Genomic DNA, 26,963 nt, shown 5'->3' with positions numbered 1-26,963 from the left:
TATTATCTTAGAGCACCAAAGCAAAAATCCATGAAAAATTTCCTTTTATTAATTCAAATGCTACTGAAAGTCTACATGTCAGATACAGTAATTAACAATTAAAAAATCCTGCCTCTAAGTCTCCCTTCCTTAACTATGATTGTTTGCTATCACTTCTGTCAGATTTCTGATCTAATTTAGATTGAGAGATTATTGGTGCAGGGACCGTGTCTATTAATTTGCTTGTAAATTGCCATGCACATCACTGGTGTTATTAAACATAGATGGTTCAAACCATCCCTTTGGAGTTCATGGGCAGAGGCAACAAAACCCCCACAGAACACAGCCAGGACAAGCAAAAGGAAGGAACATTGCTCCTTTTGCCTAACTCAGAAGTACCTCTGAGGGCTTCAGTAGAGAGGAGTGGGCCAAAGGCGAGAGAGAACAGAGGCAAGAGAGAAGTATATAGTTCTCTATCAACCCTGCAGGACTACAGCAAAGTTCCTAACAACGGCAATGGTCACATACATGCCGTTTGCTTGCATACCTCCCCCTACTGTGCTGCCTGCTTCAGGGGCAGTAGAAGCCTGTAGGAGGTTCCCTGGCAGAGCAGCTCCATTGGAGTCATACTGCTGCTACTGGGATGAAGTGAGCAAGATTTGACACTCCCGACCCTACATATCAAATCAGATCTCATACCCTATGACCTTTATAGCATGTATATTTAGAACAGATAGTTAAGAGGGATGGAGAAGAGAAGGAATGACGACAAAATTAATTTAAATTCTATTAAAAAGGTTTCTCACTATATTATTCCAGCAACTTGAATAAAGTTGAAGAAAACTTTGCATATCACGGAAAATAACATTTCTGGAGATAAGTACATGGACAGCTCTGCAATTCTCCAGAATTATATATTGTGTGTACATGCACCTGCACAAAAACTGGCATTTAGTACAGCCACTGCCAGTGCAGATTTGCTCCTCACTTTGGCTGCCTGAAATATTTTGGATAAAAAGCTTTCCCCTCGAAAAAAAAATGCAGATTTGGATTAGCCAAAATTTACATGAATTCATGTAAAAGAAAAAATTCCAAACAAATTGCCACATTTCATTTTGACATTTTCAAAAAAGATTTGATTTTTCAATTTGAAATTAACTTCAATTTTAGAAAAGGGTTAAAACTCCAAATGAAACATTTCATTCAACTATAATTCAACTATGATTTTTTTTCCCTCTGCACTTTTTTTTTGGTTTGGAAATCCAACTGAAAAATCAGTTATTTGCACAGCTTGACTCTTTACTGTATATTTTCAGACCTGAAGCTGAGGGTGGGAGTGACATAACCTTATTCCCAGATTCTGGACCTTAGCGTCCAAAATCTGGGGGTTAGCATGAAAACCTCCAAGCTTAGTTACCAGCTTGGACCTGGTACTGCTGCCACCACCCAAAAAATTAGAGTGTTTTGGGGCACTCTGGTCCCCCTGAAAAACCTTCCCTGGGGACCACAAGACCCAAATCCCTTGAGTCTCACAACAAAGGGAAATAATCCTGATTCCCTTCCCCCCTCCAGGTGCTCCTGGAGAGATACACAGACACAAGCTCTGTGAAACTACGCAGAGTGAGTCCCCCTCTCCGTTCCCAATCCTGGAACAAAAGCACTTTCCTCTTCACCCAGAGGAAATGCAAAATCAGGCTAGCAATCCAACACACAGCTCTCCCCTTGATTTCTTCCTCCCACCAACTCCCTGGTGAGTACAGACTTAATTTCCCTGAAGTAAAGAAAAACTCCAACAGGTCTTAAAAGAAAACTTTATATAAAAAAGAAAGAAAAAATACAAATGTTCTCTCTGTATTAAGATGATACAACACAGGGTCAATTGCTTAAAAGAATATTGAATAAACAGCCTTATTCAAAAAGAATACAAATCAAAGCATTTCCAGCACTTATATTCATGCAAATACCAAAGAAAAGAAACCATAGAACTTACTATCTGATCTCTTTGTCCTTACACTTAGAAACAGAAGACTAGAAAATAGAACTACTTCTCCAAAGCTCAGAGGAAACAGGCAGACAGACAAAAGACTCAGAGACACACTTCCCTCCACCCAAGGTTGAAAAAATCCAGTTTCCTGATTGGTTCTCTGGTCAGGTGTTTCAGGTGAAAGAGACATTAACCCTTAGCTATCTGTTTATGACACGCCCCCCAAATTGCAGACAGTGGGGAAGCTCACTGGCGGCAATTTCCTTCTAGAACTTGAAAATAAACAGATTAATACAACACATGCACCTTTACATATACTACTAAGTATATAACTAACAGACTTTTACACTTTAATAACACTTTTTAACTACTGGATTCTGGGAAACTCTCACGGGAGAGTGCATCAGCAACTTTGTTAGAAGCTCCTGTGATGTGTTGAATTTTAAAATTAAAATCTTGGAGAGCTAAACTCCAACGAAGAAGTTTTTTGTTGTTCCCCTTGGCAGTATGAAGCCACTTTAGTGCAGCATGGTCAGTTTGTAGTTGGAACCGCCGTCCCCAAACATATGGGCGTAGCTTTTCCAGGGCGTACACAATGGCATAGCATTCCTTTTCACTGACTGACCAGTGACTTTCCCTCTCAGACAGTTTCTTGCTGAGAAACACGACAGGATGGAAGTTGTGATCTGTTGCTTCCTGCATGAGCACTGCTCCTATACCACGCTCAGATGCATCTGTGGTTACTAGGAATGGTTTGTCAAAATCCGGGGCCCTGAGTACAGGGTCAGACATGAGCGTTGCCTTAAGCTGGGTAAAGGCTTTTTGACACTCATTAGTCCACTTAACGGCATTTGGCTGGGTCTTTTTGGTTAGGTCGGTCAATGGGGCAGCGATTTGGCTGTAGTGTGGTACAAATCGCCTGTAGTATCCGGCCAAGCCTAAGAAGGATTGGACCTGTTTCTTTGACCTTGGGACAGGCCACTTTTGGATAGCATCCACCTTGGCCTGTAGGGGGTTTATGGTTCCTCGACCCACCTGGTGCCCCAGGTAAGTCACTCTGTTTTGGCCTATTTGACACTTTTTGGCCTTAACAGTTAGTCCTGCCTGCCTGATGCGCTCAAAGACCTTTTCCAGGTGGAGTAGGTGTTCGGGCCAGGAGTCTGAAAAAATGGCCACATCATCAAGGTAGGCAACGGCAAATTCTCCCAGTCCAGCTAGTAGACCGTCTACCAGCCTCTGGAAGGTGGCGGGTGCATTTCGAAGGCCGAAAGGAAGGACATTGAATTCATACACCCCCGCATGGGTGACGAATGCTGACCTCTCCTTGGCGGGTTCATCTAGCGGTACTTGCCAGTACCCCTTGGTTAAGTCTATTGTAGAGATGAACTGGGCACGTCCCAACTTTTCCAATAGCTCATCAGTGCGTGGCATTGGATAGTTGTCCGGACGAGTTACCGCATTTAGCTTACGGTAGTCCACGCAAAAGCGTATTTCCCCATCTGGTTTGGGTACCAGAACCACTGGAGATGCCCATGCACTGGTAGATGAGCGGATTATACCCATCTGTAGCATGTTCTGGATCTCCCGTTCTATAGCAGCTTGGGCATGAGGAGACACCCGGTAGGGGGGGGTTCTGATTGGGTGAGCATTACCTGTATCAATGGAGTGGTATGCCCGTTCAGTCCGTCCTGGGGTGGCTGAGAACAATGGGGCGAAGCTAGTGCACAGCTCCTTGATTTGTTGCCGCTGCAGACGTTCCAGGGTGGTTGAGAGGTTCACCTCTTCCACGCCACCGTCTTTTTTCCCGTCGTAGTAGACACCGTCAGGCCACTCAGCATCATCTCCCTGGACTGTAAACTGACAAACCTGTAAGTCTCTGGAATAGAAAGGCTTGAGAGAATTAACATGGTACACTTTAGGCTTTAGTGAGGAATTGGGAAATGCTATGAGGTAGTTTACAGCTCCCAGGCGCTCTTGGACCGTGAATGGCCCTTCCCATGATGCTTCCATCTTATGGGCCTGTTGCGCCTTCAAGACCATAACCTGGTCTCCTACCTTGAAGGAACGTTCTCTGGCATGTCTGTCATACCAGGCCTTTTGCTCTTCTTGAGCATCCTTTAGGTTCTCTCTAGCAAGGGCTAAAGAGTGTCGGAGGGTGCTTTGTAGGTTGCTTACAAAGTCCAGAATGTTAGTTCCTGGAGAAGGCGTAAACCCCTCCCATTGCTGCTTCACCAACTGTAATGGCCCCTTAACCTCGTGACCATACACAAGTTCAAATGGTGAAAACCCTAAACTGGGATGTGGTACAGCCCTGTAGGCAAACAGCAACTGCTGCAACACCAGGTCCCAATTATTGGAGAATTCGTTGATGAATTTTCTTATCATGGCCCCCAAAGTTCCATTGAACCTTTCCACCAGGCCATTGGTTTGATGGTGGTACGGGGTGGCAACCAAGTGATTCACCCCATGAGTTTCCCACAGTTTTTCCATGGTCCCTGCCAGGAAATTAGACCCTGAATCTGTAAGGATGTCAGAGGGCCAACCTACCCTGGCAAAGATGTCTGTTAGGGCCAGGCACACAGTGTTAGCCCTGGTGTTGCCTAGAGCTACTGCTTCTGGCCATCGGGTAGCAAAGTCCACTAAAGTCAGTACGTACTGCTTTCCTCTGGGCGTCTTTTTTGGGAAAGGGCCCAGAATATCCACAGCTACTCGCTGAAATGGGACCTCAATTATGGGGAGTGGCTGGAGAGGGGCCTTGACCTGGTCTTGAGGCTTTCCCACTCTTTGGCATACCTCACAAGACCGGACATACTTGGCAACGTCCTTGCCCATCCCCTCCCAGTGGAAGGACTTCCCCAACCGGTCCTTGGTTCGGTTCACCCCAGCATGGCCACTGGGATGATCATGGGCTAAGCTTAAGAGCTTCCCCCGGTACTTAGTTGGAACCACCAACTGTTTTTGCGGCTGCCATTCTTCCCGGTGTCCACCAGAAAGAATTTCCTTGTATAAAAGTCCTTGGTCTATAACAAACCGGGATCGATTAGAAGAGCTGAGAGGCGGTGGGGTGCTCCGTGCCGCCGCCCACGCTTTCTGAAGGCTGTCATCTGCTTCCTGCTCAGCCTGGAACTGTTCCCTTGAGGCTGGGGTCACCAGTTCTTCCTCAGACTGTGGACTTGGGCTTGGTCCCTCTGGAAGCGATGTAGGTGATGGGGTTGTTTCCGTTGCTGGTGAACCGCTCTCCGCTGGTGCACCTGAGGGTATTTCAGGCTCTGGCTGAGCCTTTTGGGTATGGCTGTTTTTTGCTTCTGCCAGTTCTGGCTCGCTGGCGCCCTCTGGCGTTGAGTTTGAAGATGTGGTTGCACTTGCTGGTGCTGGTTGCTGTTCCAGTTCCGGGCCTGGGACTGGAGATGCTGTGGCTGTTTCAGTGGTAGGCATGGAATCCGGGTCCACTGCCTCTGTCTGGGTCTCTGGTAACACAGACGGGGCTTCTGTGGACGGCTCAGGAACAGGAATGGGTCTGGAAGCTTGCCTGGTTTGGCTACGGGTAACCATTCCCACTCTCTTGGCCCGCCTCACCTGGTTGGCCAAGTCTTCCCCCAGTAGCATGGGGATAGGATAATTGTCATAGACTGCAAAAGTCCACATTCCTGACCAGCCTTTGTACTGGACAGGCAGTTGAGCTGTAGGCAAGTCTACAGCTTGTGACATGAAGGGGTAAATTGTAACTTTGGCCTTTGGGTTGATGAATTTGGGGTCAACGAAGGATTGGTGGATAGCTGACACTTGTGCCCCCGTGTCTCTCCACGCAGTAACCTTCTTTCCGCCCACTCTCAAATTTTCCCTTCGCTCCAAGGGTATTTGAGAGGCATCCGGGCCTGGGGATCTTTGGTGTGATGGTGGTGTAATGAATTGCACTCGCATGGTGTTCTTGGGACAGTTGGCCTTGATATGTCCCGGTTCATTACACTTAAAGCATCTTCCATCTGATGGTTCACTGGGCCGAGGTGAGTTACTGGAGACTGGTGAGGTTGAAGAGTAGGGTATCTGTGGCTTTACTTGGGTGGTATGGAGGGTCTTTGGCTGTCCTCGGTTGTAGGGTTTATGGTCTGTGTGCCCCCTGGGGTAATCGTTCCCCTTGACAGTAGCTTTTTTGCTTTCTGCCAGTTCCATCCATTTGGCTCCAATCTCCCCCGCCTCAGCGATAGTTTTGGGATTTCTATCTTGTATGTACCGTGTGATGTCTTCAGGAACACCATCCAAGAACTGCTCCATTTGTATGAGGAGGTTCACTTCTTCCAAGGTTTGAATGTTGTTTCCTGTTAACCAGGCCTCATAGTTTTTTGCAATGTAGTAGGCGTGTTTGGGAAATGACACCTCTGGTTTCCATTTTTGGGTTCTGAAGCGCCGACGGACATGATCTGGGGTTATCCCCATCCTGTATCTGGCCTTGGTTTGAAAAAGTTTATAGTCATTCATTTGCGGCTTGGGCATTTCAGCTGCCACCTCTGCTAAAGGTCCACTGAGGTATGGCCTTAATTCTACCATGTACTGGTCTTCGGGGATGCTGTACCCAAGACAGGCTCTTTCAAAATTTTCCAAGAAGGCCTCGGTGTCATCACCTGCCTTGTAGGTGGGAAATTTCCTGTGCTGGGGAGCAATAATTGGCGCCGGGTTGTTAGGGTTGGCTGGCACATGCAGCCCAGCTTTTGCCATCTCCAGTTCATGTTTTCTCTGTTTTTCCTTCTCTTCATTCTCTTTTTGTTGTTTTTCCATTTCTTTTTGGTGCTTTTCCATTTCTTTTTGGTGCTTTTCCATTTCTTTTTGGTGCTTTTCCATTTCTCGGCGGTGGGCTGCCTCATCTTCTGCTTGTTTCCTTCGGTAGGCCACCTCTTCTTCTTCTAGTTTTCTTTTGTGTGCTGCCTCTTGGGCTGCCTGTTCTCTTTGGAAGGCTGCCAGTTTGAGGCTTTCTTCCTTTTCTTTCATCTCCATCTGTCGCCTGTGTTCAGCGTCTTTGATTTGTTCTTCGGCGTCAATCCTTGCCTTAGAAGTCATGGTTCCTGTTTTCTTGTGTTGGAGTGCCCTCCGATGTTTATCTTCTGAACTGCAGGCTCTCTGTTGCCTCCTGAAGTCTGCCTAGCAACAGTGCTTTTTTCCTTTTCTCTCTCTAGCTAATGTTCAATGAAGGGAAACCAGAAAAACCACTTTATTTGCATGCATATAGAGTGCTGGTATGACTCTCAATGGGAGTGCTATTGTGTGACAATAGACTGTCAATAGTCTGCTAATGGCTTCTCGCTTAACATGCAAACCACAAACTGCTAGAGAGAGCAGAAAAAAAAAATTCTCTCTGGTTCCCTTTTAAAACCAAACTGTTTCTCTCTGCTAAAAAACCCTTAGCAGAGAAAAGAAAAATATAATATTCCTACTGGCTTCTGGATTCTGTCTATATCCCGCCACTGCCACCATGACATAACCTTATTCCCAGATTCTGGACCTTAGCGTCCAAAATCTGGGGGTTAGCATGAAAACCTCCAAGCTTAGTTACCAGCTTGGACCTGGTACTGCTGCCACCACCCAAAAAATTAGAGTGTTTTGGGGCACTCTGGTCCCCCTGAAAAACCTTCCCTGGGGACCACAAGACCCAAATCCCTTGAGTCTCACAACAAAGGGAAATAATCCTGATTCCCTTCCCCCCTCCAGGTGCTCCTGGAGAGATACACAGACACAAGCTCTGTGAAACTACGCAGAGTGAGTCCCCCTCTCCGTTCCCAATCCTGGAACAAAAGCACTTTCCTCTTCACCCAGAGGAAATGCAAAATCAGGCTAGCAATCCAACACACAGCTCTCCCCTTGATTTCTTCCTCCCACCAACTCCCTGGTGAGTACAGACTTAATTTCCCTGAAGTAAAGAAAAACTCCAACAGGTCTTAAAAGAAAACTTTATATAAAAAAGAAAGAAAAAATACAAATGTTCTCTCTGTATTAAGATGATACAACACAGGGTCAATTGCTTAAAAGAATATTGAATAAACAGCCTTATTCAAAAAGAATACAAATCAAAGCATTTCCAGCACTTATATTCATGCAAATACCAAAGAAAAGAAACCATAGAACTTACTATCTGATCTCTTTGTCCTTACACTTAGAAACAGAAGACTAGAAAATAGAACTACTTCTCCAAAGCTCAGAGGAAACAGGCAGACAGACAAAAGACTCAGAGACACACTTCCCTCCACCCAAGGTTGAAAAAATCCAGTTTCCTGATTGGTTCTCTGGTCAGGTGTTTCAGGTGAAAGAGACATTAACCCTTAGCTATCTGTTTATGACAGGGAGGGAAAGAGAAATTTTTCAAACACTTTTGAACTCCTAAAATTGATGCATGGCTGTATCACATTGGCTCTGGCAAGCACACCACAACTTAAATTCAGAAATCTCTGCCCAGTTCAGCCTCACATGAATCCAGCTTGTATGGTGAACAATAAAGAACAGGTGCAACCTCAAAAGTGAACCCAAATGATCTAGACCAGCCTTCCTCATTAAATAAGCTCCAAGTCCTTTGGGTAACTATACAATTGCTACAATAGCCAGGCAATGTTCTCCTGCAGACCTCTTTAGGATCTGAATAAGCAGAGCCTTGAACCCAACAGAATGCAAAAAACACACTGAGAGGTGTTACCCCCATACATGTCTAGATACAGATGCTCACAATATTAGTATTTGATGATACTTTCTCTCTCCAGCCCACCCCCAAAAATCCAATCTTCAGCGGCCCCCTACAAAGTCAAAACCAATGACGTTAATAATCAGCTGTTTCTATTATGTCCCGATAACTGATTGAAAATTTCTTCCTTGTAGTATACACGGATTCTATATTTCCATTTTAGTAATCACATTTCAAACCGTGGATGAACAAGGGGTTTTGCAGAATGTGAAAAATTTAAGATTTCAGCAGAGGCTGCTCATATCTTTGGTTTCAGCCAAGTCCACTTATTTGTATCTGTTAACTTGCAAAATAACGATCTCCAAGTCCATTGAATCAGAAGGGAAATCAAGAATAAATGATGCATCACCTCTAGGGACAGGCTTCAGTTCAAGCTAGTGACAGATGAAGCTGGCTGGCTTGTGTAGCTTAAAAGGTTAGGGATAAAATGAACTCTTGGCAGCAGAAGTAGAGTCCCACTACAAATTATGTTTTTAACCTCTACTATAAAAGATTCCAGTAGTGTAAATCAGGAAATGACAAAAATGAATATGTAATAAGCAATACCACCTTGATGGCTTAAGCTAGACTTGACACTGCCAGGACAACCAGCTTGAATTTGTGCCAGATATATTAGGGAGCACACGCCACATTCCACTCAATGACAAATATAAGACAGAAAGTAGAGATGAGCTGTGATGGAGCAACTACAGAGAAAGGTTATAAACAGAGCAGACCCCGGGTTCACATTTGATTCCAGCTTTTCATACTGCCTAACCTGATTAGAAGCTGGAATCAAGTCAGTGGGTTGAAGGCAAATCTAATTTCCCACATTCTAATTGAGAGGTCCTAGTTAAAAGGAGTTACAAAAATATAGACAGACAAATTCTTAAGAATTTAAATCTTTCTGAACCTGCCATATTCCTATCATGAAAAAATTATTTTTCTTGGGTCCTTCAAGTCTTTTAGGCCGATTCAGCAAGGTGTGTAAATATACGCCTAAAATTAGCACAAGTCCTTTTGAAATCAATGATAATACTTAAAGCTAGACGTGCTTAAAGCACTATGCTAAACTAGGGCCTTACTCCTAAATTTGTTGATATATGCAGAAGAACCCTGTCAGAGAGATTAAGTCTCAGAGTTTGAAACTGTGCACACAGAAATGAATTAGTATGAGTTTGCAGACATGTATAATAATTGCATGTGCAAATGACCCATTAGATGTCCAGCTAGACATCTGTATGTGCAATTAGAGTGCCTACGTAAGGAATGGCTGCAAATGTGTACACAAATTATACAAATGCATTTTTGCATGTATAAAAATCTGGCCTCAAATATTTAATAATGAAAAGTACTTGACTGCTTAACAATAGTACTGACAAGAATTACATACAAAATATTTACATACAACTCTATAGCAATATAATCACCTGTAAAAAAAATATCTTCAGAATTAAACAAGTCTAAAAATCTATAAAGCCTGATGTGTTCATTTGAGAGGGGAATGAGGTACTACAACTTCATGGGCATCACAAGAGATGGTCTTGAGGAAAGATGGCATTTGCTGCTCTTAAAGACTAGATCCAACAAACTCGTGCCATCCTAACATATAGGCATAAGCACAGGCTGCCAACAGTCCATGTATGTGTAAGAAGTCTGGTGCTGCAAGCAGGATTTCCAGGCAAGAACACTGAAGCAGCTGTCCATTCAGAACTGATACACTTCTGCTTAAGAGAATATTGTCATCTGTTATGCAGCTCTAACCTTAATTCATTTCTGCAGCCACACAAAATGAAGTTTGAACATGTTAAAATCTAGGGAAAGCAGAAACATGCTGCAGAGATCTGTTTGAACACAGCCCCTATCCTAGAGCTCTGAGTGTCCCTGCAGAATGGGCTAAAACAAAAATTATTGAAGATATGGTAGTTTCTTCAGAATTGGTCCACACCACCACAGTGGACTTTGATAACACTTATGTAGCCATTCACAGAGCAGGGAAACAGGGAGAAAGATTGTGGGGGAAGGGGTTTGTTTTGTTACATGTGTAAATGGAGCCTACGGCAAGGAAGTCCTATAGAAGTGGTTATTTTCACTGTAAAAATATTTTCATACTGTGCCTCTGACCCATGAAAATAGTTTAACAGAACACTCTAAACTGATTTTTACAGTGATTTTTCCCCCACCTCCAGGCCTGAAGCATGAAAATAATCAGAAATGATTATGCTGTCTCCAGTGAGTGCTAAAATAAAAACACTATTAAACAGTTCTGAAGAATACTGGAATTATTATACATACGTTTATATAAAGAAGATAAACTGGAAAAAATTACTGTTGGTGAATTATTCAATCAGTTAAGATTCTATATTGTTTACACACACACACACACACACACACACACACACTAGAAAAAGAAATAACTTCTAGGCAAATACATGCATATTTTCTTTCTGTATTGCAGAGTATCCTTCCCCAGCTATTAAACCATTTTATAAACATCTCTGCAGTTCAAGGAGCAGAGTGTTAATTTATGTCATGAATCCTGCAGAGGGACTGAGACACAGTGTGAAACTTGCTCAGTGACTGCCATCTTGTGGCTACAGAAATCTCTTTTCTATAATATTCGCTGCTCCAAAATCTTTCTGGGAATTTATGTACTTTTACTGTTCATTGAAGGATAAATCCTGGCTTTTGCTGCCAGAGTAATGCTTGGGAGCAGAGCTGGAGCAGCTGAGCAGAGGTTTTCCAAACCGTTTTGTCCATAAAAGGGCAAAGGCAAAATGACTCCCGGAGCAGTACCCTGTATGGCTGGTCCAAACAAGGAGCAGCACGAGCTACTCTCAAGTATTTCCTTTAGGCGCCAACAGATATGTAGCGTAGGCTGGATAGTCAACCCCCCAACCAAGCTGGTCATACCCGCCCCCTACCCCAAGGAACAAATACCACATGGGATCACATTACTGGTTAAGACACAACAGCATTCCTGAACTCATTTTCATAATTTTAAGTCAAAAACTCATAAAGGACAAATTGCAAAATACTAGTGTCATTCTGCTTCAAACCCTTCATCTAGTCTAGATCCAACTGCCACACCACTGGACATTGTCTACGCATATCCTTTCATCTCAAGACACATTGGTCCAATATAGCTAGCCAGTCAAAAAGTGTGTGTTTTGGGTTTGGTTTTTTTTAAAACTATTTAGTAACTAGTCATTGGCTACAACAGAATCATGTGACTATCACAACCAGTTATATAGCATTTAGCAAGAACTGAGGCCGAGTTTTAAAAAAAGCTCTGGATAATTTAATGGCCACTAAACATTTGGAGCAAAAGTTTTCATAATAAGGGATTGACCCCGCAGATCCTGCATCCGAGGGGCCCTTGTGCACTAGGTTACAACGCCACTCAGTTTTGGGCCCTCAATTCGTGTGTCAGGATTGGGGGGCAGCAGGGCCAAAATTGAGTGGCATGGCAACTCCCATATGCTGATGCAGCAACTCGGTCTCCTGCTTCTCTCAGACTTGGGAAGCAGGATGGATCTGACATTTGCCAGCAGTGAGGAGTCAGGAACAAGGGACCATGGTAGGATAGGCAGGAGCTCCCAGGAGGGTCAGGATAGTGTGGAGCATACCATGTGAAAAAATTCTGCAGGCTCCCCAATCCCACTTTACTTATGGGGAAACTGAGGCACAGTGAAGTGATTCAACCAAGGTAACAGAGCAGTTCAGTGGTATAAGCACACCCCTATTTTGGTTCCAGTTCTGAGCAATGCTTCTCATCTGTTCATAAAAAGCTCTTCTTGAATTTTATGCTAAAAATAAAAAAGGTACAAAGTGATGCTGATTTTTTTTAATTTAGTTTTTCTAAATTGAATACCGGTGGTTCAGAATACATTTTTTAGACCTCATACAGGGCTGTGCTACTAGAGTAGCAAATATCTTTCACTAAAGTCACTGCCATAGAATTTCATATAATAAGGCGCCGCAAATTTGAAACCAAATGAGACTTTTCCACTGTGGGTATAAAAATTTATCATGCAAAACAATTATATCTATGCCACCCACTAAACATTTTGATCCCTGCTCACTGACTTATTGTGTAGTTTAGCACATCTCGAGCGTGAAATATGAATACATTGTAATTCTGACAACCACAAAACCCAGAGGCAGAAACTTGGAAAGATTCCCAGCGTGAACTGAGGGAGAGAAATTGCCAAATTCTGCAATGCTCATTAAAGGGACAAAAGTAATTCAAAGTCTTAAATTTCACTAACAGTTTTTGACAGAAAGGTAGCCTTAAGGCTTCATATATAGGAACTGAAAGGCAAATGCCTGGTAAGGATTTAAAAAAAAATGCAACTTCTAGTTCTCCAAGAGTCAGTCAAGCTAAATGCAATTAGAACCTTAGCAGTTCCATCTAGATTTGCAGTAGTATCAAGCAATAGACTTACCAAGGACCACTCTTCTCTCCTTCCCTGCTCCAGCCTCTTCCAAATAGGTCCTTCTTCCTCCGCCTGTAAAGAATAATTTACATTTACAAAGTGCCCATCCAGTCCTCTGGGTGACGTACAAAAAAAGAGAAAGAAAAACTAACAACTCAACAGATAGACAACATCCACCATCTGGTAGAATGATCTAGAAGACATGCATACTTAACCTTGCCAGGTCTACCCTACTCCAAACATTATTCCCAGTCCCATCCACCACACAGAGTATATTCTGGTCACCCTCAGTTATTCTTCCTCCCTCCCAGGAAGGGACTACAAAAAATGGATTTGTCTTTCAAAGGCCACCAAACAGAGGTTCTGACAACTCAAGGGAGTGGAGGTAAAAGGGAAAAAAGTCCAAAGCCAAATAGCCCTCACTCAGAATATCCAGCGAACAGTCTCCCACATACACCAAGAAGGATGGGGCAACCGTTCAAATGAGGCAATCCTTCTGAAGTGTTATCTTAAATGCAAAGCTGGAGGAAACAGTGTAGCTTCACAGTTTGAGACACCCCTGTTCTGCTCAGAACCATGTCTACATAGAGCTGTTAACTAAGCCTTCACACAGAGACAGTAACTTTACTGATCCCACTTTACTGGGTGGGATTCTCAAAGGCACTCAATATGGCCTTAACTTTTTGTTCCATTGACTGCAACAGGAGCACAATAAGTCCAGCACTGTCCATTATTGTAAATCCCTCCTTATATCTAATTTTCATGCTCATTCTATTGAGCAAAAGTTATTGGCAGTCCTTTGCTTAATGGTATAGGGTAAAATTTTACCCTCAGGACTTAACCCACTTAGGAGCAGAAGTCTCACTAACCTATGTTGTATTGAAAGTCAGTGGGATTTCAGCTCCTAAGTGACTCGGGGGCCTTTGAAAAATCTTCCCATTGCATTAAATGTTGTGTTCCACATAAAGACTACAGTGTAACCTCTAGTAATGGACTGACAAAAACCAGTTTTCAACAAAATTGTCTCAACAGGCTAAGATTTTTACTCAAAAAGCTCCGAAGTCATGTTGAAAGTTATTTTTAAATATACCTATTAAAATACAGTCAGCTTAGTTTTAATAAAATACTTGACAGACTTAATAGAAACAGGTTTTCATGTGTAAATGGTATTTTCCATAAAAGCAGTTAACACACAGATGAGTCTGCCTTAAGTGTACGTGAAGCAAACATATAAAGTTTATTATATTTAACTGTCTGGTGTTTCAGTATAAAACTAAGAGCAATAGACAGATATATGGAAAGGGTAAAGTATCCTGTGCACAACCTGTGGTCCAGAGCCTGAAAATACTTATCAATATGAATAACGTTATGTAGAATTAGTTGTTCCATTGAACTCAGTGGGCCCATTCGTGTACAAGTATTGCAGAATCAGAACCTGTATGTGAATCCACTGCATCAGGTAAAAAGCAGTCCAGGTAACCTTCTAGGAAGGGTGTTACTGTATCTGGGTGCTACCAGTTAAGTGATGAAGTAGTCACTTAATACAAGAAACATTACATTGTAAGACTCTTGGCTATCTTGCAGTTGTCAATTTAAAAAGGTAGCGTCCTCAACACATTGTATAGTCAAAAGTGTTTGATTATCTCATTGAGTTGCAAGGCAGGGTGCTGACACACAGTGTTGGCTGCAAAAACCCACTCTCCCCCCCCACACACGCTCCCTGTCACACTCCACCCCACCCCCCTTTTGAAAAGCACGTTGCAGCCACTTGAACACCAGCATACCTGCCCATAATGCACTGCTCCAATGCCGCTGCAGATGTGACCACGACAGTGCGCTGGCAGCTGTCGATGTGGACAGATTGCAGCTCTCTCCTTACTGAGCTCTAGGAAGGGTGGTTTAACCCAAAGTGCTCTACATCTGCAAGTGTAGCCATACCCTTAGTGTCTTTCTACCAAAAGGATCCTGGAACATTTTACACACTATGTTGATGAATTAGTTCACCCTCTACTGAAATTCAGATACTTTAGGATAGAAAGGGAAGTCTACCATAACCAACTGAAAATGGTAATTAATTACCCAAAACACCAAATAGAAAGTCTTCTCTATCAACTATAAGTCTGCATTTGATGTCAACCCTCAAAATCTATTTTAATTAATACACTGTTCTTCCAGTTCTTTGTATATGTTGTGTAGTAAATGTCACTACAGAAAGAATTACAAAAGAAATCTGAAATTGAAGTATTTGGATGATTAATGCAATAGCTTCCAAACAAGTATAACAGAATACAAAAATGTTTAGTCTCTCTCAAAGTGTCAGCAACTGTATCCAGGATTAACAAACTACTGTAAAGTGTTTGGAGGGAAGCCTTCAACCAGTGAGTTACAATCCCCGGCAAGCAACAGATATAAGGACAAGTAGTTTTTTGTCAAATATAAATTCACACTTGAATTTTAGAAATCACACATTTGGTTTGGTAATGTGGTTAAATGAAAAAAGACAAAATTTAAAAATTATTCTGCCAAGAATGCTCCACTCAGACATTCTTTTGCTTAATAGATTTGTATTATCCTAATAAAAAGTCTGATTCAAAAGACTGCTGAAATCAACAGGAGTCTTTTCATTGACTCCTGTGGGCACTGGATTAAGCATCAAGAGAAGAAATGGGTTCAAACACAAAATGTGGATCTTAACATCTTAAAGTTTTAGCTTTTGAAAAATCCATTCAATGCTGTATTTTTTGTTCTTGCAAAAAGAACCAATAGATCCACAGGTTAGGTTTTGTTATTTTTGGTGAGATAAAAAATAATTATGTATCTAAAGTTTTACTGGCCAGGGCTCTACTTCTCTTTCAGAGTGGCAGTCCCATCTTTCAATGAGAGGAAGGCAGTAAGGGTGGGACTTGCCATCAACTCTCTAACCAGTCATGGTTTTGTGAAGCGGAGTTGCCAGTTACTTCTACCCTAAGGCTAGATGAGTGGGAATGAGCTCTTGGGTCACTTAGTCCAGTCCCCTGCTGTGCTGTCATAGGCAACCATGTCACATCATCCTATTCATAGACTTACCAAGCTCCATTTAAAACCAGTTGGATTTCAGTGGTGGCTGGAGACTTTTTTGACAGGTGAGATACAAATCACAAGATAGCTATATTAATTACCAGTATACATTGGGCAGGGGCTGGAAATAACTATTAAAAACTTAGCATATTTACAGGCAGACTGGGGGGGCTGGAGCCACCACTGTGGGCCCCTCATGCGCATGAGTGGGGCCTGCTTTGTGGGGTAGGGGTCCAGGGCATTACAGGACAGCCTCCTGCCCCAGTTTAATGGCTACAGTTCTGCTGTGGCCTCGCCAAGCAGTTATCACAGTAGTGACCTTATAAAGGGACTCCTGGGCATAGTAAATTGTCATGGTAACAAGGCCACTTTATGACTCACTATTAGCTATAACAAGATTTGAGCCTCATGCAGCACTACACTCTTTGAACTTTCCGGCGTTGTGTTTCACTACTGGAGAGAGGGAGAGGGAGTGGAAGTTAAAACATTTCAATCAAATCACAATTTGTCCTTTAATATTTTTATATTTATCAATTAATTAAAAAAGATTATGCAAAATGTATTTTGTAGCATTTGGTAACTCTTCATTAGGCTGTGCCTCACTTGCCTGGGCTGGTGAGGCACCCCCTGCTAGATATCTTCTCCCCCTCCTCCCCTACTCCTGCCTGCCCACTAACACAAGCCATGCAGCAAGCAAGACTGGCCCCTCCACAGCCATGCAGATGACATGTGGTGTGGGGGATAGTGAGACTTGAAGTTCTTTCCTCCTCTTTCCCAACAGGGGGCTGAGGAATGATGGCCAAGCTGAATACCAACTCTGTCACGCCGAGTGCAGAAGTGGGTCCTGCAATGATTTTAAAAATTTATACTTGCCACTTGAGGCTTGTATTAAACTCACGAGGTTACAGCTTTTCTCTGACCTTGGCTTGGTAAACACTGCCACCACCCAAATGCAAAAAACACACAACACCACAACCCCAAAAAACCCTTTGAACCCAGGAAGGAGCACTTGGGAATTTCTCCTTGTGGGACACGCTCAAGCCCCGCTCCCCCCCCACCCCCCGGGGAATAGCTAAGAAAGAAAACAACAGAAATTAGCTGTGACTATGAGTTAATTTAACAACATGCACAAACCTCTTAGGACACCAAAAATCCAATCCTGTTCTTAAAAAAGGTAAAATTTTATTAAAAATAAAAAGAAAGAAAAAACATTTGGAACTTAGGCTTTTGTTAGATTTTAAAAGAGCAATTCCAAAAATCAAGCACCCAAAATAGCTTTCTTGGAGGTTCAGCTTAAAAAATTACAAGCAAACAAAAGCATCAGGGGTTAGAACAGAGGAGATTCACAGACCAATAAGAAATAACCTTAATCACGTCTCGCTAAACATTCTGATCTACTTATACATTTGGAGGTCAGATAAGTAGTTCTAGGCATGATCTGATGATTTATGATCATAGATGGCTTAAAGCTGATTACAGCATGGCTGCTTTGCCCCTTCGACCCAGAGAACAACCGATAAAGGGAAAGTTTCTTTCCCAATTTTAAAAAAGTTCTACTTTCCCATTGGCTCTTTTGGTCAGGTCCTCACCTTTTTTGGGGGGGGGGGTGTTCCTTTACCTGGGGGGACTTTTTAACCCTTTACAGGTAAAATAAAGAAAAGAACAGCTACCAAGAGGGATTTTACAGCTAACTGGCTGGCTGAGTGTCCATCAAAGGGAGCTACCCCTCCTTTATCTATCACAGAAGTGTGTTGGCTTTCAATGGGACTTGTCCTCCTAAGTTGAACTGGAAAAAAAAAATTGACCTCCCCTCTCCCCTCACCCCAAAAAATGCATTTGGGGGACCTGAATTTATTTGCTGAATTTGGGTCAAGTTCAATGAAAAGCTTCAGCTGGAAAAAAAAAGTCCATTTAGTTTCAAAACAGCATTTTTATTTCAAAATTTGGCTAATTAAAAAACAAAAAACTAACAAGAACTACCACAAAAAGGGCAAAAAATGCCTGACACAGCTGAATTAGAAGAAAGATGCCCCAAATATTGCTATGAGTCAGACAAAATATTTTGATTGATTTGAAAAGAATTGGAATATTTGTTTTCAGTTGTCTCAGAACATTTCAGTCATCTCAAAAACAATTTTATTGGTTGTTTGATTTGACAATTTTGAAAGAAAAAGAAAAGTTTGAGCCGAACCAGATTTTTACCACCTGATTTTTCAGTTTCCCTCAACTGAAAAACTATTATTATTAGCTCAGCTCTACTCAAATCATTTAGATGCTATTAAAAAAAAACACTATATGATTATTTACTATTAGTTTAATGGGGGCAAGGAATCAAAGCAGTCCTATTCCAATTAAAAGGAACACAGTCCATTTAAAGATCATACTACTGTCACAGAAGTGTATCTGTTATTGCTACAAGTATCACTAGAACTGAGATTAGAGAGAAGAGTATGCTCTATTTTTTAAATTTGTTTTCTTTGCTTGTTGGACTAATTAGTCAGTTTCTCTTTGTGTAGATCTATGACACAGCAGCAGAGAAGAAAAAACGCACATACGACTTGAAATATAGAGAATTGTGATAGCAAAGTCACAAAAACTGAGTGGGTAGGCTGACTCAAGGGCAGATGTAGTGCCTGAAACTACTTAACACTTTTTAGACTGACTGTAATTCAAGTTTGCAGTTTTGGCGTAGGTAGGGTGACCAGACAGTAAATATTAAAAAAAAAAAAAAAAAAAAAATCAGGACAGGTGGTGGTGGGGGCAATAGGAGCCTATATAAGAAAAAGACCCCAAAATTAGTATCATCCCTGTAAAATCAGGACATCTGGTCACCCTAGTTGTAGCCATGTTGATCCCAGGATATATGACACAGACAAGGGGGGTAAGGTAGTCATTTTAACTGGACCAACTTCTGTTGAGAGAAAGGAGCTTTCAAGCGCCACAGAATTATTGTTCAGGTCAAGGTGACACTCTCCCCTTTGATCAGTTTATTAACTGATGTATTCAGATCAGACCACATTCATCCCTCACATAACTCTGTTTACTTCATAAAGCTATACCATGAATATCGTGCACTGTGGTTGAAAGCGTGTGTTACTGAATATCTTTGGGTATTACAAAATACAGATTAAAAATTTAATTCCAAAGGCAGATGTAATTATCAACCTCAAGTTGCTTAGCTCAGCAGCAATTTAAAAAAAACACCCTAGTATTTTCATATTCGATATAAATTCTTTACACAGAGTAAAGATCAGAATTTTGCTGATTTTTAACAAAAGATACAGATTAAGTGTACTCAGAAACAATGCTGAACCCATGTCTAATGTAGTGAGAGGAAGATATTGCATATATTATTCTACAGCTGTTAACAATTTAGGATACAAAACCATTAAAGCAAATAATATGATGCATCAGACAAAATGAGAAAGACCAAACAGAACCATAAATGCCACTGCAAATGAGGAAGAAAGGAGAAGAAGAAAATTAACTGCCTCTATTATGAGTCTCCATTTAGAGTTTCAACCTTTTGTTATACATTGTCTGGGAGATTAATATTTAGTATGACCATGTTATGTGCACTATATTTGGCAACACTTCACATATTTGCCATGAAATTGTTGTCAACACATGAAGAGCTATACTGATTTCTCATTGTGAAAGACCCAAGATTACTTTTATTAGCATAACACTATTTGAAGTGGACTGAGTTGTCTTAAAAAGATTATTAAGTCCTGAAAACACTCATCCCATGCTAAATTCAGAGTCCTAGGATTTGCAAAATTGGATTATGGATTGGGGAGTCAGGGCTGATCCTGGGGCAGCTGGGCTTGTACTGTAATACAAATAATTTCCTGTATCTATAAGAAACTTGATAAAATGGGCACAAACAGAACAATGGGATTACTACCCTCTCTTTGCAGGAATGTACAATTTCATAAAATTCACTTTAACTTTTCCTATAGCTCTGTATTTTATGTATTATACACACACCCATAAATTGTTTTGATTAATTGAACTGTAATTAAAATACACATTGCAACACATTCAGAATGTATTTCTTAAAAACACTGAGAGATGGCTATTAAAAATAAGCCCTGGAGGTCCTTAGAATTAGAGGTGTAGTAAACTACAAAAACCCAAGCCCAAAATGCAACTTCTCTCATTTAATGAATTCAGCCTGAACCTCTTTAAATTAGTACCTTACAGAAGAACAGGAGATCAAGCTGAAAATTCCAGGCTACTTTGAGTTTATTTTACATAAAATATTAGTTGTTTAAATAGAGTATGTGATCCAAGCATAATTCCCCCCAAAAAATTATTAATTATTGGAAGCAATCGGCCCAATATTTTGGGACAATTTATAGGCAGAAATAGTCATTTCAGGAGGCTATTGATCCAGACAGAAAAGAAAATGATACTCCAGAAAACACCAATGTAATCCAGTGAAAGAAAAAAATCAGCTGTATCACAGATCAGTTTAAAGCCAAGCCACACACAAAAAGACTTCATGTTTCCTAGGTAGAAATGTCAATAAAAAAGTTGATGCCCTTAAAATACTTTACTAAAATAAGGCTAACTGACCTTAAAGAGAACCCTTTTCTGATTATCTGCTGTCTAATATCTGAACGCAATGAGGGCTGTATGTGCACTGTGACTTTTAGCATCATTAGAGTTGGTCCTGGGAGAAACGGTGAATTCAGTCATCCCAGTCCACACATCATGATGCCAGGTTATATGCACTCATTATCACTGTTAATACTGGAAGAAATTGACATCTACTACAAATAGCGTGAAGGTGACCATTGTTTAGATGACCAGCTGTTTTTAACATCTCAGACTTCACACAACATTCACTCACTTGCTCCTCAACGTGTGTGCATTTTACATTTGAGCAATCACCTCCCACTGTACGTTCTTGTCCAGCAGTGACAACCAGTCAGGATGGGTCTGGCTTATTATTTATCATTGGTAGTATAGTAGCAAGCAGGAGTATTCATCAGGCCTTAGTTTGGTCAGGATCAAGTCCTTCTTGACAGACGGTTCTTTCCTGAACACTCTTCAGAGGAGGAAGTCCTCTATTTGCTACCCTTATGGCATGTTACAAGAACTATCTGTTTCAAGCCTTGTGTTCTTGGCCTTACAGTGTATATCTTCACCGCAATGGAAGCCAGAGTTCAAACTCAGGCTCAAACCAACCCTCCTTCTGTCTACACACAAATTGTGTTAACACAGGACTCAGAATTTCAGAACCCCTCAGGGATGGAAAGTCCAAGCCTGAGTCAAGCCTAGATCAAGGGTTCAAGCTCTATTGTTCTGCAGTGTAGACATAGCCCCACTTGACTAATGCTCTGGGAATCCACCAAAAGTAACCCAAAATCCCATGCGCTGACTTTCTTTGTCCTTTGGATAGTCAAGTTCAGTGGACAGTCAAGTTTTTCCACACTGCCCCATGACCAAAGGGCTAGAGCAGCCATGCTTTGGGAGGAAACTAGGAAGTCTGGGATAGTGATGCTTGGAGTCAGGCCCACATAACGCAGTGTAGACCCTGAAGCCCCAGGTTGGGACTCAGGGTTCAACTATTCCTAACCTGGGGTTACAGAAGAGTGCGAATGCTCAAGCCCTAGATTAACAAATCCAGGGTCTGCTAACATGAATTCTGCTAATCCTTGTCTTACATTGCAGTGTAGACAAGCCCTTATTGAGGCTACTATTTTATTAGTTGCCAGTCAGATTTATTCGGAAACAGATCCTTTTCTTAGCCTTGGAGATGAGTTGGTTTCCCCATGCCAGCTGTCTGTTTGATCAGGATGAAAATTCAGCCTGGCAGTTTTGTACTTGCTTTATATTGTCCTTTGTGTTAGGTGTCCAATAAATCAGTTAATAAACTTTAGCCTCGCTCTTGGTTAACCTGGGTTAAAGTATATTAAGAGGACTCATTAATAGGGTTTTTCCCATAGTAACTAATTCATACACCCCCCCCACCCTGTAAAATCATCACATTCACACTGTCATCCTTGTTTAACAGAGGAGTATATTGAGAGGTAACTTGCCTAGAACTACTAAGAATCTGTATGGGAGTCAGGATGACCCTGTTGTGAAGACAAGACAGAATCAGGTGATCAGAGTTCCATTCCTGATTCTCGTGTGACATTTGTCAAGCCACTACTGAATCTTGGTGTCTCTGTTTTCTTATCAGTAAAATGGGGATAATACTTATGTCAGAGTGGTGCTATGAGGTTAAAAAAAAAAATAACTCGGATACCACTATGGTGAGTCCTGTAAAAGTGCCTACTCATAAATAAAACAGCTGTCTGTACACACACAAAAGGAACAAAAAACTACCCTATTTATACAGCTATGTTACATAGGAATGTATGTTCCAACCCCCTCCCAAAACAAACAAACAAAAAACATGTTCAGAAATGTTGATCCTGAGTGACTATTACATGCACGAAAATATGTTTACAGCTACAATTATCTCAGTCACAAAACAGAACTAAATCAGTGAGCATGGTCATAAATATAAAACATTGAGCAGGGGTCAAGAGTAACTAGTGATTTTGGAAGCTCAGCTTGAAACACATCCAAGAGAACCAGATTTGCAGAAAGTGCTGAGCCCCTGCCCTTTGAAAATCTGAGTGTGTCAGATTAATAATTTTGGATACTCAGTCACTTTCCAAATTGCTGGCCACTGTGAATTTTAGTAATTACTGGTCATCAGCTAGATGAAATGCAGAACAAACCCAATTCCCAAATCATTCTGAATGCTACTTTCTAATATTGATATTATAAGTAACAGGCCTAATGATAGCATTTTTATGACTAATCATTCAGCATAATGGAAATGGGTCCATAAGGGAAAAAATGTGTCAAGGGATGAACGTCTCTCACTTTAAAATTGAACATCTTGGCTCTGCTTACACGTTCATTTTCAATAAACGCCTTCAATTCCACTCAGGTGTTTATGTAACAGCAGGAGACCATTACACCGTGACAATGTGAAATTTCATTCATTTTCTCTTGTTTGCCCCCTATATCACAGTCAACCAAATATCACCAAGGTACTGGGTAAGGGGGGACACACCCATCCACATGTGAAGGTTTTTCCCAGCTCTGAAATGTCTCTCTTTCTGTTTTAATACATAGAACTAGATTGTAAATCAATCAATCTCCAACTGCTTTTGTAGTCAGATTCTGGAATTTGCAAGGAAACCTGTAACACATAAAACAGAGGGAGTCTTGCGTAGAGCAAGAAATCATGACTCCCAGCTCTTGGGTTCTAATCCTGACTGCTAAAGGATTACTTAAAACAGGTCTCCTAACCTCCTCTTCCTTCATTTCACCCTACTCACCTCAAAGAAGTGTATGAAGAGCTTCAGTGATGCTATAATGAAAGGGGCTCAGAGTGCAAAATATTATTATTAAATATAATACAGTGCCAGTCTATCACAGGATTCAGAACACTTCATCATCCTTGAAAGGCATAATGTGTGATGTTTTCTAAACTTTTTAATCCAAAGAGAATTTAATCCAAAAACTATTCTGAGTAGATGACTCTTTGGAAACTGGATAGATAGTCTTTAAGTCTATTATGTGCACAGCTATGAATGATGTAACTTTGAAAATACTTATAATGAAATAAAATACAGTACTGAATAAAAGCAAGCATAAAAGAGTGCATTTCATCCACTTTTCATCTTTATTTGGGAACTTCTATATTAAAAAACAAACAAACAAACCCAAAGCTCTGAAATTCACACTGATTTAATAGCTGGTTAAACATCAATTAACACCAGCCAACAGTTTCCATTGAAATTTTTTTTTAAACTCAACTATCCCAGTCAGAACAGCAGTCAATGGCAGCCTCTATAAATAAGCTAAATAGTTCCCAGGGGGTCAAGCCATCTAAGCAGCTTTCATGATTTAGTGAATATACATTTTCTACTTAAGTACTAATATGCTGCTATTACCATATTAGATGAATTTATCCACAGCTCCCTTCAAGGTCAATCTGAGGTAAAGGAAGTGCTATTATCAGATGAAGAACTGCAGCACAAAAGAATTAAGTGGTTTTCCTAAACGCATAGTTGTCACGATCGGAAATTGAATCCAGACTTCCTAAAACCCGAAGACAGCGTTTCAGCCACAGGATCAGCCTTACATGATAAGTTCATCCAGATAGCAGGTGGGGGAGTCAGTTGGTTATAAAAGACTAACAAATCTATTAGATAAAAAAGTTACTAAAAGCTGATAACAGTTGCACTAGTGAGCATTATAGTGGATAACAAAGAGAGGTTAGGATGGAAATTGAGACTTAAGCCTCATCCACACAAAATTTTTTTGAACCAGTATAACTCATTTGCATAGGGATGTGATTTGCTTAGTCAAAATGGCTGCAGTGGTATTTGCCCCAGTGCGGACACATTTATAGCAGTATAAAAAAGTGCCTTATACTAACATAGTTTATTTCCCTTTCCTGAGAAGAATAGCTATACCCATGTAAAGTAACCTTATTGTGATATAATTGCAATGAGCCACTTAAACTATTTTGGAATAGTTAGAGCAGTATAATCGGTGTGGGTGGACAAGTCCTTAGTGTTCATATCTTTCTCAAGTTTATTTTGGGATGAATTTTTCAATGCTTTGCATCTCAACCTGTCCAGAACTATTTTCATGTGCACAAAAAAGAGTAAGAAAGTTCAGCTCAGTCCCTCAGGATTAGCATTTAACTCAAAAAATATATTGCAAAGGTACTGGACTTTCAGACATTAATGTACAGTATTTGGAAGGTACTCGTGCAGTACCACCATGATCACAACCACTCTGGTTACTCACTATCAAACATCAGTGCCTTGACTGACAAAGCTCAGAGTAACCTGGAACACAACACAAAGCTTTCCAACAACATGAGCAATCTAGTAGGGAGCTTGAAAGCAATATGGAAATCTATCTATGTATGATTTTGACTTGAAAAGCATATTAATAAATGCTGTAGTTCTCTTTGACTGCATCATATTTATGTTTGTATTAGGTCTCCCAAGAAGGGGGAGACCAAAACCAGATTAACGACAAAAAGTGTCCCCTTTAAGAATGCCTCCAAACCAAGTTTGGCCATCAGAGTTTCTAATTCTCTTATTGTTCTAAGAGGCAGGAAGGCATTCTCCCTTTCCCTTAGATAGCAGGTTGAGGAAGGAACGATTTAACAAAGTTCGTAAGGCCCATACCTCAGAGCCTTGAGTCAGAGCAACCAAACTTCTACACAGAAAAAAAGTCTCCAAAGCTAGTATCCTGAAGCCCCAAACCCACAGCAGTCAACATGACTGCTGGTCTCATCTCTCTTTCGCTCAGCTTCCTTTTCCTGTTTATATGTAGCCTCAACCTGAGGGCAGGATGCTCCTTAACTGTGCCCAGGCTGCAATTGGCTGTAAGCTCCAGTTTGCCTCTTAAAGGGGTAGCACACCCACCACAATGTCCTCTTCTGAGAGCACCTACCGAAGTTAGTTTTGGATAGTCATTCTTCCCTCCCTAGATTGGCAGGAAAAGGATTGTTTGATAACAGAGACCAAAGCATAGAAGAATCCTTTCATCAGTCCAAGACTAGCTGGGGAGGCCATCCTGTAAGAATGAAACACTGGGTGATCCTTTGAGGGTAAAGTTGTATCATACGAGAGTGCTAAATGGATACACTACTGGATGTAGCTGAAGTAGGAGTCTGAGACAATAACTAGTACATAATGCGACAAAGAGTCCTGTGGCACCTTATAGATCAGGCGTCGGCAACCTTTCAGAAGTGGTGTGCCGAGTCTTCATTTATTCAATCTAATTTAAGGTTTCGTGTGCCAGTAATACATTTTAATGTTTTTTAGAAGGTCTCTCTCTACAAGTCTATATATTATATAACTAAACTAGTGTTGTATTGTAAAATAAACAAGGTTTTCAGAATATTTAAGAAGCTACATTTAAAATTAAATTAAAATGTTGATCTTACGCCGCTAGCCCCTCAGCCCGCTGCTGGTCTGGGGTTCTGTTCACCTAGGCTGGCAGTGAGCTGAGTGGGACCTGCGACCAGGACCCCAGCTGGGAAGGGTCTGACAACCAGAACCCCAGACCAGCAGCAGGCTGTGCGGGGCCAGCAGCCAGGACCCCAGACCGACAGCAGCTCAGCCCACTGCCACTCAGGGGTTCCATCCGCCGGCTCCTGCCAGCCGGCATCCCAGCTGCAGGACCCGCTCAGCCTGCTGCTGGTCTAGGGTCCCGGCCCTGCCCATATACAGTGGGTACCTACTTTCTCCCTGGTTCTGGCCCAGTCTCTTCCTCTCACTGCACTGAGCTGAGGCTGGAAGTGGACCGACAGCAGGGCTGTGGGTGAAGGGTCTGACCAGGAGCTAGAATGAGGGAGGGGGCTCAGAGTTGGGGCAGGAGGTTTGGGTGTGGGGGCACTTACCTGGTCAGCTCCCATTTGGTGTGAGGGGTGCAGGTGGAAATGTGAGTGGGGGTGCAGGAGCTCCCGTTTGGTGCTTAGGGTGGTGGTAGGGATATGCGGGGTGCATGGGATGTAGGGGGTGCAAGAGTCAGGGCAGAGGGCTGGGGGCATGTGAGGGGGTGCAGGTGTCAGGGTAGGGGGGCTGGGTATGTATGGGGGTGCCAGAGTCAGGGCTGGGGTCATGGGGTGTGTGTGAAGGAGTCAGAGGGCTGGGTGGTACAGGGCTCAGGGCTATGTGTGTGTAGGGGAGGGGGTAAGGGCAGAGGGCTGGGTGATTGCCCCCTCCAGAACCCCCAAACCCCCCCCCCCGCTCCTTGTCCC

This window comes from Gopherus evgoodei, chromosome 15 (genome assembly GCF_007399415.2).
Source record: "Gopherus evgoodei ecotype Sinaloan lineage chromosome 15, rGopEvg1_v1.p, whole genome shotgun sequence".
Lineage (NCBI taxonomy): Eukaryota > Metazoa > Chordata > Testudines > Testudinidae > Gopherus > Gopherus evgoodei.
This window is presented reverse-complemented; position numbering follows the sequence as displayed.